The sequence below is a fragment of the Hordeum vulgare genome, chromosome 4H (genome assembly GCF_904849725.1).
Source record: "Hordeum vulgare subsp. vulgare chromosome 4H, MorexV3_pseudomolecules_assembly, whole genome shotgun sequence".
In the NCBI taxonomy this organism is placed as follows: domain Eukaryota; kingdom Viridiplantae; phylum Streptophyta; class Magnoliopsida; order Poales; family Poaceae; genus Hordeum; species Hordeum vulgare.
In genome coordinates this window covers 571,935,751-571,948,090 of record NC_058521.1, presented here as the reverse complement: position 1 = coordinate 571,948,090, position 12,340 = coordinate 571,935,751, and the positions used below count along the sequence as shown (strand labels likewise).

General features: G+C 42.4%; 1 long non-coding RNA gene across 1 annotated transcript; it reads right to left on the bottom strand.

Annotated features, from left to right (window-relative positions):
• Window positions 1–1,420: 1,420 nt before the first annotated feature.
• LOC123447131 lies at window positions 1,421–2,033 on the bottom strand. Its single transcript, XR_006631474.1, has 2 exons — window positions 1,886–2,033; window positions 1,421–1,730 (listed from the first exon to the last, which is right to left on the bottom strand). It is a non-coding gene; the product is annotated as an uncharacterized LOC123447131 (long non-coding RNA).
• Between the last annotated feature and the right edge of the window lie 10,307 nt (window positions 2,034–12,340).

Below are 12,340 nucleotides of genomic sequence, written 5' to 3'. Positions count from 1 at the left end.
CGGTTAGCCCGCCACGTAGGACACGACCCCACCCTAGACCACCTTTTCATTTTATTTATTTATTCTTTTCTTTCTCTATCTTCCTCTCCACCAATCATGTGCAAGTGCCGTACATATAAGAAAAAATATATGAAAAATGTGGTTGTGCGGACGGACAAATCACTGATCGGACGTGTCCGCGGGCGTTTAGGGGGTCATATTTGCTATGTACGGCTGTAGATGCTCTATCCAAACCTTAATACTCACCCCTGTCTAAAATTTAAGGTGCATTCGTTTATCAAAAATTCAATTTTTTAACTATGACCAAGTTCAGAAGTAAAATATCGACATCCCCAATACTAAACAATAAAATATGAAAATTTATTTCATGAATCTAAGAATTGGTTTTGTTTTTATGGATACTGATATATTTCTAAAAAATGTTGTCAAATTTAAAGAGAGTTTGATTTTTTAAAAACTAATACAACTTCTATTTTAGGATAGATCGAGTATATGAAAATCCAAAAACATCAACAAGGCATAATGTATACGAAAATCCAAAAACATCAAAAGCGTGCCCTACCCTTGTAGATAATTGTGAGACCTTAAAAATTAAGAAACATAATTTATAGCATAAAAGAATTGAATGGGCGAGTTTTGGGAAATAGTTGACCCAATCAAAATTGGGTTACCCAATTTCAATTGAAGACCTCAATTGTATATGGACTCTTTAAAACTAGAAAACATAATGTTATAAATGATATAAGAAAATTAAACGAGAGAGTTGTTAGAAATTGTTGACCCGGTCAATTCAGGTGACTCAATTCTAATTGAGACCTTAATTGTCGACTCTTTAAAACTAAGGAGGTTAGTGTTACAGAGGATTCTGTTGTCCGTCACACATGAGGTGACCGGTGAAAACGCCGCGGGGGCAGAGTGGAACGACTTATTGACGGGATGCACGTACAATTATGATTTTGTTTGGAATAAATTAGAACAATTTTATTGTTAATTAGCACATGCTAATTAACAAACCATCACTAGCAAATGTTTGTGTAGAACCCTAGTGTGTTGCCAAAAAGCTACTGTTTTAAAGGGACGTCTCCTAGGCTGCACTTCTTCTTTCCATATTTTTCAGATGTATAAATACTTGAAAATTAATAGAGATCATAACTGATCATTAATTCGATTCCTTTCAATCTCGTTTTACTCTAACATGTTATCAGGACATAGATTCCACTCACAGCAGTTGTGTCGCCGATGGCTATGTGCGACAACAATGAAATGCTACAACGCTGGTTGCAATTGGCGCTTTATCCAATCACATGGTACATGATGGGATCACAACGAAGAGGACATAACACCCGGGGGATGCAGCCTTCTGTTGCACCAACCAGGTCGATAGACAACGTTAAATCTTATAAGAGAGAGTAGGTAAATATATTTAACCGTATACTATTATTATATTCATTCTCTGTTTTAAAAACCCTTACAAATAAGAAAGGTGTATGTTTTCTTGGGTTTTCTGCATGATTACATAAATCAGATCATGGGCACCAATGCACTCTTCATTTAAGCTTTACAAGCAAGAGCCTCCTAAGAATATTGGCAACAACATTTTAACTTCCCATTGTATACGTCACATGAGCCTTCTGATGGACCATAACGGCTGACTGCACAATAACTCTTGCATTCCTCGAGGTTACATTTTGGCGACGCGTAGCACACCTTGAAAACCTCCTGCTCATTACCTACACACAGAAGAGAAACTACCAAACACAATTAGTAACAATGCATACTCCAAAGAGGACTCGCTTAAATAGTGCAGAGAAGACTCACTTCCATCATCTTAAATAGTGCAAGTTGCAAGAAGAAAATGACATTAAAACAAGAAAGATGTACATACCTATGGGCCTTCCTGTTGCATGACATGATTGGAGAGCCGTAAACACTACCACAAGAGCAAGTGCCATGCATAAAACACTTGCGATATTTGTTATATACGCCATGAGAAGGAGCTAGCCAATCCTTGGATCAGATGGTTCTTTCTAAAGTGCTTCGCAACAAACTATATATGCCCCCATTTTCTGATGAACCATATATAGAGGTGCACCTGCACATATCTTAGAGCATAATCAATTCATACCTATCCATTCTCTAGTGCATTAATGTTCATCATTTTCACTTGTTTGGCATTAATATTTTCTTATCCAATCTTGTATTAATTTCGACATATCTATCCTATAACACATTAATGTGCTAATTATGCTAAGAATAAGCTGGTTATGTTCCCAATGCCTCACGAGCATCTTCAGTAGATAATGTACATTTCGAGATGTAAAAGTTTTAGATGCATAATTTACATCACAAATAATGTTTTTTACATCATAAAAAAAACTCAACTCCAATAGATGATGTATACTTCGTGATGTAAAATTAGTGCTCCAAGAGATGATGTATAATATATGTTGTATAACTAGTTCTATTTTGTTCATTTGAAGGATAATTCAAACATAGAAAGTTTATTTGGAACAAACATAGTTCTTAAAACATAATTAAGCATAGTTCAAACAACTACATCACACTAAATTACTCCTCATAGACGCCCGTCACGGATGCGGTCAAGCGGCTGCAGCTTCAAGACATGCGGTGGAAGAAGAGCTTGGAGATGAGCGGCGTGGCATTGGCCGAGCTTGAAGACGAGCAGCGACAGCGGAGCAACTGTTTGGGGCGGTTTAGAGGTGTGTAGCGGCGGCGCACCCGGTGGCGATGGGCCGGCGGCGTGGTTGCGGATTCAGGTGGGAAGTTGCTGGGGGGATGGTAAGTTTTAGGGCGGTTGGGGGTCACGCATGGCCGACTAGTTTACATCACGATGGAGATGTAGATTTGCATCTCCAAGCGTTGTATTTTACATGTTCAACAAGATGTGATGTATTTTTTTACATCCACATCATTTGTTAAAACTTTATTGGTATGGCGCAATGATGCAAAAATGGTTATTTATACATGTACACCATCTATTGAAGATTATCTAATCATTAGTTATTGTTGGATTTCTTGTTTGAACGGGGTAAGAGCTCCAAAGAACCCATATCAGTTTCATTAAACTAGACAATACCCCATGCATTGCAGCAATAGTGCAATAAACAATTTGAAAGGGAGGGGCACAAGGTAAGGAGAAAATCAATAAGAACATCAAAATAAAAAATGTTTTACAGTAGAAGATGGCTTGGATTTAATGTGTAATTCTGAAATTAATTTTGTTAGTATGATGAGTTATCTAACAAAATTTAGAGAGGATCTTAGCTTTGATCATCTCAATGGAAACAAGACAATACATGTGATGTGCCCCTAACAAAAAGTAGCAATTAATACTGCAATACAAATTACATGTCGACACCTTGAATGTACTCACAACGCTAATCTTTCTCGGGTATGTGATTTTGCCGAATTTACATATTGCTATATGTATGTATAACGTTTAGATCATAAGATATACGTCGCGAGAGTTTATGCAAAAGAAGAAAAAACGTGTTTTCCTACCACGAGAGTCACGAGTTTGCTTCCGCGAGAGGCCTTTTTATTTCTCCCGCAAGAGGAACGAGTTTACTTCTCGTGGAGGCACGAAGCACAACCGTGCCTCTCGCGAATGGTAAAAAATGCATTTTTTACCATGAGAGGCATATATTTATTTCTCGTGAAGGCACAAACTTGTTCCCGCGAGGGGTACAGTCGTGCCTCTTGGAAAAAGGAAAACGTGCTCTAGGTTCAGGTTTTTTCGTTTGTTTTTTTCATGAAAATAAAGTTTTTTAAAACCTATAAACATGGTGGCATCCGAAGTACCACGGAATGATATAATTAACAATAGGGACGCCACTCGCCACATAGCCAAATGGGCCATTGAGCTCCTCCCTTTCTAAATTGCGTAGCTATTAAATCTTAGGTGTTGGTTGATTTTCATACCGAATGGACGGAGGCCGTGCTCCCCAGAGAGTACAATGCATACTCTCATTGGACGATGTACTTTGACGGATCCAAGACGCTTGCCGGACTGGGGCTGGAGTTACACCTACATCCCCCACTGGCGACAACAACCGTATGTATTGCATATCATGTACACCGACTCCAATAATGCGGCCAAATATGAGACTCTATTTTATGGACTTTGGATGGCAACATCATTGGGCGTGCAACGGCTCGAAGTATGCAGAGACTCTAAACTCTCCATCTCCCAAATCAACGGCGAATTCGACGCCAAAAACCCAAAGATGGCAGCATATAGAAATGGCGTCCTCAAAATATCCGCATGTTTAGAAGGATTAGAATTTCACCATGTCTCCAGATACAACAATCAAGCTGATGAAGTCTTCACCTGCATGGGCGCCAAGCGCGGCCCCGTCCCTAAGAACACCTTTTTGGAACAGCTTCTCAAGGTATCCGTGGTATGGTAGGACGAGGACAAGGAAGCTCGAGCCAATGTCCCAGAACAAATCATCCCTCCTATCATCGAACCACATGAACAAATCATCGGTGAGTCGGCACTTGAACAATTCATGGTAGTGATTATGGCATGGACCAAGCCTTTCCTCGCCTATCTTCTTCGCCAAGAACTCCTGTTGACCAGACCGAGGCAAGACAAATGATTCGATGATCCAAGGCCTACAAGGTCCATGAGGGTGAGGTATACAAGAAAAGCACCACCAGATTTCTCCAACGGTGCATATCCGAAGAAGAAGGAAAACAGCTCTTTGCCGAGATACACGCAGACATGGGCGGCCACCACGCAGCAGCTCGGGCCTTGGTAAGCAGCGCCTTTTGAGCCAGATTCTTTTGGCCAACAGCTCAAGCAGACGCCCACACACCCATGCAACATTGTGTTGGTTGACACCTCTTTTCAAATCAAAGCCACATGCCCCCAACGGAACTTTGTACGATACCGATCACCTGTCCTTTCGTGGTCTAGGGGCTGGACATGGTCGGACCACTGAAAGGGGATACCAAGAAAAATAAATATCTATTGGTCATGGCCGACAAATTCACCAAATGGATTGAAGCAAAACCAGTAACTTCAGCTAAGTCTGGACCGGTTGTCGACTTTATATCGAGCATGGTCCATCGTTCCAGTGTCCCCATAGTATAATAACAAACAATGGATCCAATTTCACAGCCTAGGAGGTAAAGGACTGGTGCGCTAACATGGGCATCAAGCTTGATTACGCCTCGGTATATCACCCACAGACCAATGTGCAAGTCAAACGAGCCAATGGTCTTATTATGAGTTGTATCAAACCTGGACTGGTCCGTTCTATGAAAGAATCTGGTTTCCATTGGGTGGAGGAGTTTGACTCCGTATTATGGGGCATGTGCACCACCTCGAAACAATTAAGAGGATACACACCATTTTTATGGTGTACGGGGCAGAAGCAGTCCTCCCGTGTGACCTCATCCATGACGCGCCTAGAGTGCGCATGTACGAAGAAAAGGAGGCCAAGCTAGATCAGTAGGACGACCTAGACGTCGTGGAAGGAGAGCGCGATATAGCTCGGGCCCGCTCTACCTTTTATCAATAGCAGGCTCGACACTACCAGAGTAGAGAAGTGCGAGCGAAGGCATACAATGTGCACGGACTTGTTTTACGCCTCCTAGAGAAGCAGAAGAATAAACTCTCGCTCAAATGGGAGGGTCCTTTCATAATTGATGAAGTACTTGTAGGAGGAACATATCGCCTCTGAAATCCACCGGACAATGGCCTCGAACCGAACCCATGGGACGCAACTCGTCTTCGGCGCTTCTACGGCTAGATCGGTGTCGTCACCGTCACTAGTCTTTTTCCATTTTATAATTTTCCTTTCATTTTACCTTTTTGGACTGGCTAGGATTTACTAGGCTGCGTTCGGCTAAACCAAGCTACGTTTATTTTTCCTTGACATACATCTTCAAATGTAGTACCCGGTCACTCCTTGGGGGGCTTCTTAACGAAGACGATTGATATATTTTCTGTGCATCTATTCGTCCCTGTCGTGTATGCACCCTTCCAATATCGTTTTTAAGTCACCATATGCATCAATTTGACTTAAGATTTTGTCAAGCTAGGTTTCCTTGCTCCTATGCTTACCCTCGACATCCCTGATTGTTCGGCTCGGGGGTAAAGGGAGCACCTATGCTATTGTTACGATCGGATCACCCGTGTACGTACCTGAGACGGGTGAAGCTGAAAGCTAGCATTCCTAAGAAAACAATTGGTCGGCCAGGAGGAAAGTGAAAATAATCGGCGATCATCACCAAAACCTAGGGTTATTTTCACGAATTATATAACATCTATGGTTAACGTAGCAACTCAAAGAAAGGAACCCTTGGAGGAACTAGTTTCTTTGGAAGATGTTTCTTACGTTAAACAGTAATATAACATACTTCCCCGAGCACGTTCTGTCTGTTCACACGAGATGGTCGGATTGCCTGGTTCTCCCAAGTGATTTCTTGTTACCTCATGTCATATAGTACGGAACACTTCCCGGCCACTAGTGGGGGAGGTAGAAGCCGATGGCCATTTAAGACAATGTTTATAGCACGGAATGAGTATGTTTAATGTAAAGTACATAGGTACATAGAATAAAATACCCACTTGCTGGTCAAGATTACCTATTATGGTATCCAGGGTGCAGTCTTCTTGCGACATACGTTTGGCGGGCATCACTTGGTCATACACCAAATGAAGTGGCACCTCTAGCCCATCCGGCCCTACCGGCCCAACTCGAGCCAAATGCTCTGTGTCGAGTTTGCTAAAGCGGGTCTTCACCATTTCCCATGCCTCCCGTGCTCCTTCTTAACCAAGCCGATATCTTCGATAGCTCTAAGTGACGCCGAGCTCCTTTAATTGATTAGCTAGCTCGACCATCCCTTCCAGAGGCATCTCGGTTGGCCATAGTTCCTTGATCATGCTCTTCATAGCTTTTCGACCTCGCTCATGCATGATGGACAATTCCTTTAGAAGGTAACCCCTGAAAGAGCTGGTCTCTTCTTCGGGGCGCCCAGTCGGGAGACCTAAAAGACGTGGCATATCTCTTACATTGGCATAATATGCATATAATACGGAAATACAAGTTAAAATTTCACTCTACAAACATGCCATATTTCAATCTCTAGTTCTCCTCACTAGATTGTGCCATTTGAGTTTTAACCTCTCAAATTGTTCGGCCCGTCACTGGTTTTCCGCCTTCAGGACAGTACGCGGCGGCCGGTTTCACGCGACGATTCGGCATACCTTTGAGATTCTATGGGCGCCTCCACATCTTTCTACATCCTCCAGCGCGCCTATGGACTCAACAGCTATAAGGCAATCTTTCATTAGAAAAGGTGCCCCAAGCAATTCGGCATGTTAGAACTTTTTACTAACCGTGTGCCTCCCTAGTGAACTTTTTAACAACCTCTAGTTCGGCCTTCGTAGCCGCCAATTGTGTTCGGTTTAACTCAAGGTCCTCAGACATTTTTTTTGTTTTTTCCCTTGAGGCCTACACCATGTCACCACAATATTCAGAACTTAACTCGATCGTCCCGACCAAGTTAAGACTCGGGGGATACTGGGTTAGGATTTGTGTTCGATTGTCAAAACCAATCACTCACCTACAGGGTGGTCGACATAAGGTTGGCGGCTCCCGCAAGTCGTGCTTGGGCGATGTGTTCACCGAATTAAGAGTGTTAAACTCATGTTTGGAAAACACAGGGTGACGCAGTGACTCGTTCCGCCGTCGGTGATTCATCACACTTTCGACTTCATAAATGGTAACCGAGACATCCTTGGGATCCTCTGGAAGCTGGTCCGCGGTGGGGACCTCCGCACTGACCCTGGTCTTTGCCGAAGACCTCTATTTGGGATTGCCACTTGGCACCTCTTTGATGTCCTTAGACGAACGTGGTGGTGTCCGTCTCCTACAGATGTTGGCAAATATTATAAATGCCCACGACGGCTATAACAATGACCGAACTATGAGTTCAATATATTACCTCTTGGTGGGGCGCGGCCAAGGAAGTTCGTGTGGCCCCCACACGCTTGGGAGCCCTACTGTCGTTGGTGCGGACTCGGCCGGCGCCGTCCTCGCTAGTGTTCGGCGCGTGGTACGACGACCCATGGGAGTAGAAGTTAACATACTTGAAACAACGGGAAGCAAGCGCCCTTTTTGGGAAGAGGCCTTCTTGTTACTTACAGCGGAGGAAGGGAGTGTCCAAGGATGATCAGCCAAAAGGGACACCTTAGAGCGGTCAAGACTCTCCTGGTAAAAGACTTTGTCCTCGAAGTTGATAGACATATCTCGATCGTCGTGGAATCCCGGGTCATCGTCGCGGGAATAACTCTTCGGTTGAGGAGAAGGGTTGTCGACTGTTTCGATCCATCACCTCTAGTTCTGTTTTGAAAGTTCAAAGATTTGATCAATAATAACATACATTACATCCGGATTGTGAAAATATAGCTGGCCTTAACCAATCAATGGGATTATAACTCGAGCAGTTGTCCCTGGTCCTTAGGAGGCCAAACTCTTCGTTTTCTCCTTTAAAGAGATCATTAGTACGGCTACGATTGCTGCCTGGTTGGCAGGTCCTTTCCGTTTGTAGCGGATCTCGTTGTTTGTCCCATTATAATGCCATAAGGTAGGCGTCCTTTGTTGTAGAGGTTAGACACATCGAGTAATAAAAGCGACCATCATATTAATGATGGTTAACTTATTATGAGCTAACAGCCTCACCTGACTGGCCAGACACTTTACTTTCTCGCTCTCCTCTTGGGAAGACTTTTCGATCGCCAGTTAAGCCGTTTCTTTAAAGGAGCGTCTGACTATTCAGGAAGACCCCTCCGAGCTGGATAGAATAGGGGGCGCCCTCAACGTAAAACCATTCCGAGGTCAAATCTTCAGAATCCTTGTTTGGGGTTCCAATAGGGTACCCCGTCCCGGCTATGTGCCATAATTTGGCTGCGCCAACTTAAAAAATTGTCCCTCCCCGGGTATGAGGGACGAGGAAGATTTTTTCTTCTCCATAACTAAAAATGGGCCTCACAACCCACAAACATTTCGCCAAGGGAGACATAGCCCGAGATATGGAGAATGGATCTAGGATTAAGATGATGGGGATGGATCCCATAAAACTCTAGCAAACCCCCGGGGAAGGGGTGAATGGGTAAGCCCAAGCCTTGTAAGAGGAAGGGTACAAAGCATACTTTCTCTTCCTTGTGTGGAGCACAAAAGTTCTCTAAAAAGATCTTGGCGTTCGCAGAAGTTAATCCGGGGCGGGTGGACGCTAGATCTGAAGAAGGAAGGTGCCCTTGCACCTCAAGATTGCTCAATTGGAGATGTGAGACTAAACAACTTGCCCAGTCGCGTGGAAGGGGGGCATGAGGGCGTGAGGAGGAGCCTGGGGAGCTTGCCATGTCCCTGGGCTCCCTGATTTTCTGTTAGTGGTTGGGGAATAGGATGTGTTGCTCGTGTCACACCCTGCCTATTTAAAAGGTGTATTTCCTCTGACCCCCGAGGTGCATTTCTATAAAAGACTACTAGACTGCCTACCTCCCATTGATGCATGGGAATCGAGAGTGTCATTAACCTTGAGTGGAAAATTTAATAGTGTGGGCCCCGTGACGCTTCGACAATGGGGAATATGTCGGTGGCCGAATTAGTGTTAGCTGAAATGGAAGGAGAGAAGAACTCGCCCTGCAAACCAAAGACCTTGGGCCGTGAACTCCGACATTGGAGGCTAGTTCGAGGGATACTGAGGGAGTTCGGGACTAAGGGGTACTCGGGCTGCTGGTATATCTCTTATGAGCCGGACAAGTGGGCTGCTCGATGGAAGGCCGAGCTATGAAAGCAACTCTGTGTTCAGGAAGGAAAGCTGTGAAGCCATGGTGTGTCCTCCAAGTTAAGATGCTAGAATCAACATATTTATTCCCTCATGGCAACTGACCATGTGTAACCCTAGGTACCCCTAGTTCCTAGGAGAGAGAACCATTATCCAACTCATATAGGGTTTAGTTTATGTGATCTCATGGTAGATTGACTCTATAATTGTCATACACACATTAATATAATCAAGCAGGACGTAGGGTTTAACCTCTTCGAGAGGGCCGAAACCTAGGTAAATATTGTCCCTGTCTTTCTTGTTCCCCATTGATCCAAGATCCACAGCTCGGGACCCCCTACCCGAGATCCGCCGGTTTTAACACGGATGCTAGTGCCTCTGGATTCATCCTAATCTGAAAATTAGTGTCATATTTTTTCTGACTGTTTTTGGCCCCCGAAACATTATTTCTCGAGAAAGTTTAGAAACGAGCAACTAACAATAGGCACTATACATAAGTTTGTCAAATAAAATTGATAAATTAATGTCAATGTTATGGAATTATGTTATATATATATATATATATATATATATATATATATATATATGAGATGTATATGTGTTTTATGGCCAAGTGGACTTGGTGTAAAAACCTCCACAATAAAGACATAGAACCCCCCACCGGGTTGAAATCGACGCATACATCATTGCATCTATGCCCCATCGGTTATTTTCTTTGGTTATTTTTATCTGTCTACTTAGTTTTGACCTTAGCTCATTTCTTCTTATTATTAGAGTTTCTATATTGTTACATCATATAGACTTCTCGCATCGCATCGACTTGTATTTTACGAACGTTATATATCCTCAATTGTACTAACAATAATAACTACATTAAGGTTTATTAGTAATCTATTCACTTCCTTTGGTTGAAATCCTAGACCCCTCAAGCCCCCCTAAATGTAAAATATTGGGTATATATTATTGCATTTATTGCACGATAGAATACATTAGATCATGGGCGCCAATATATTCTCCATCCACGCGTACTTGCAAGTGACTCCTAGAAATATTGGCAACAACATTTTAACTTTCCATTATATATGTCACAAGAGCCTTTTGCAGGACCATGAGGACTATCTTGACAGTAGCTCACGCATTCCTGGAGTGAACATTTTGGCGATTGATTGCAGATCTTGAAAACACCTTGTTGATTACCTGTGTACAACAAAGAGAAACAACCATGCACAATTGTAAAATTGCATACTTATTTGTGAGCTACAAAACTTTGCAATAAATGTTAGGATGTGTTCACCATATGGTGAAAAGGACAAACTTGAGTTATCCAAATTACATAGTACTATAAAATAGAAGAACTAAAGTACATTAATAATTTAAGAGATGTACAGACCAATGGGTCTTCCTGTAGCATTGCATGATTTGAAAGTGGTAAGCACTACCACAAGAGCTAGTATTATGCATATAACATGCGTGATGTTTTTTGTAGGCGCCATGAAGAGAAGATATATAGTCCTCGTATGATATGGTTCTTCCTCCTGTGATGCTCTTGCTCGTGATCATATATAGACATGTACACATGTATATCCTAGAGAATAATCAATTCACACATATCTATCCTCTAGAGCTTTAATTCTCATGATTATTTAACGTGTTCGGCATTAATGTCTATGCCAATCTTGCATTGATTTTGACATGCCTATCCTCTCACGCATTATAACTTCCTACTTAGTAAATTTTAACAAAATATAATAAATATGAGTTTTCTCCTTGATTCATATATATACTAGTTGGCCTTTGTAAACTCCCTTGAATATATGAAGTTGCATCATAACTATTTACCGATAGGAAAATTTATCTTGTGATGTCAAGTAAATTGAAAATGTTTGTTCAGTTAAATATAGTGTAGCTAGGAGAAATCATTATTGAAACACCTCAAAAGAAAAGGTACGGCTCGATGACTTGGCTATGATACTTGGAGCATACACCTTCGGTAAGATCCGTCCATCACAATCAAGGTAGAATTTGAGGAGTCCTCGACTACTCTTACTGGTCGCCCCGATACCGAAAGGACAAATGTTTATCATTGACATATGTCAAACAAGGTCTAAGGAGGGTAAGCACCGACCATGTGCTTATGTGATAAAGCCCATAAGCATATAATGCTAAATGTATTGACATTCATCACTAAAAGCCATGCAAGGTGTCTATTTCATTCATTATATAAGACCCTTCCTATTATTATTCGTACCCATATGTTGGTGGCAGGTTTATCTCCACTTGTACACAAGATACCGTTGTACAAGTTTCAACCCACTACAACTTATCATCATCTTGATATCTGCTACTTCTCGAGCTTGCGTTGGTTTTCCCTTGAAGTGGAAAGGGTGCTGCAGCAAAGTAGATAAGTATTTCCCTCAGTTTGTTGAGAAGCAAGGTATCAATCCAGTAGGAAGAACAAGCAAGGCCCCAATCGTAGTACCTACACAAACAATCAAACACTTGCACCCAACGCTAGAAA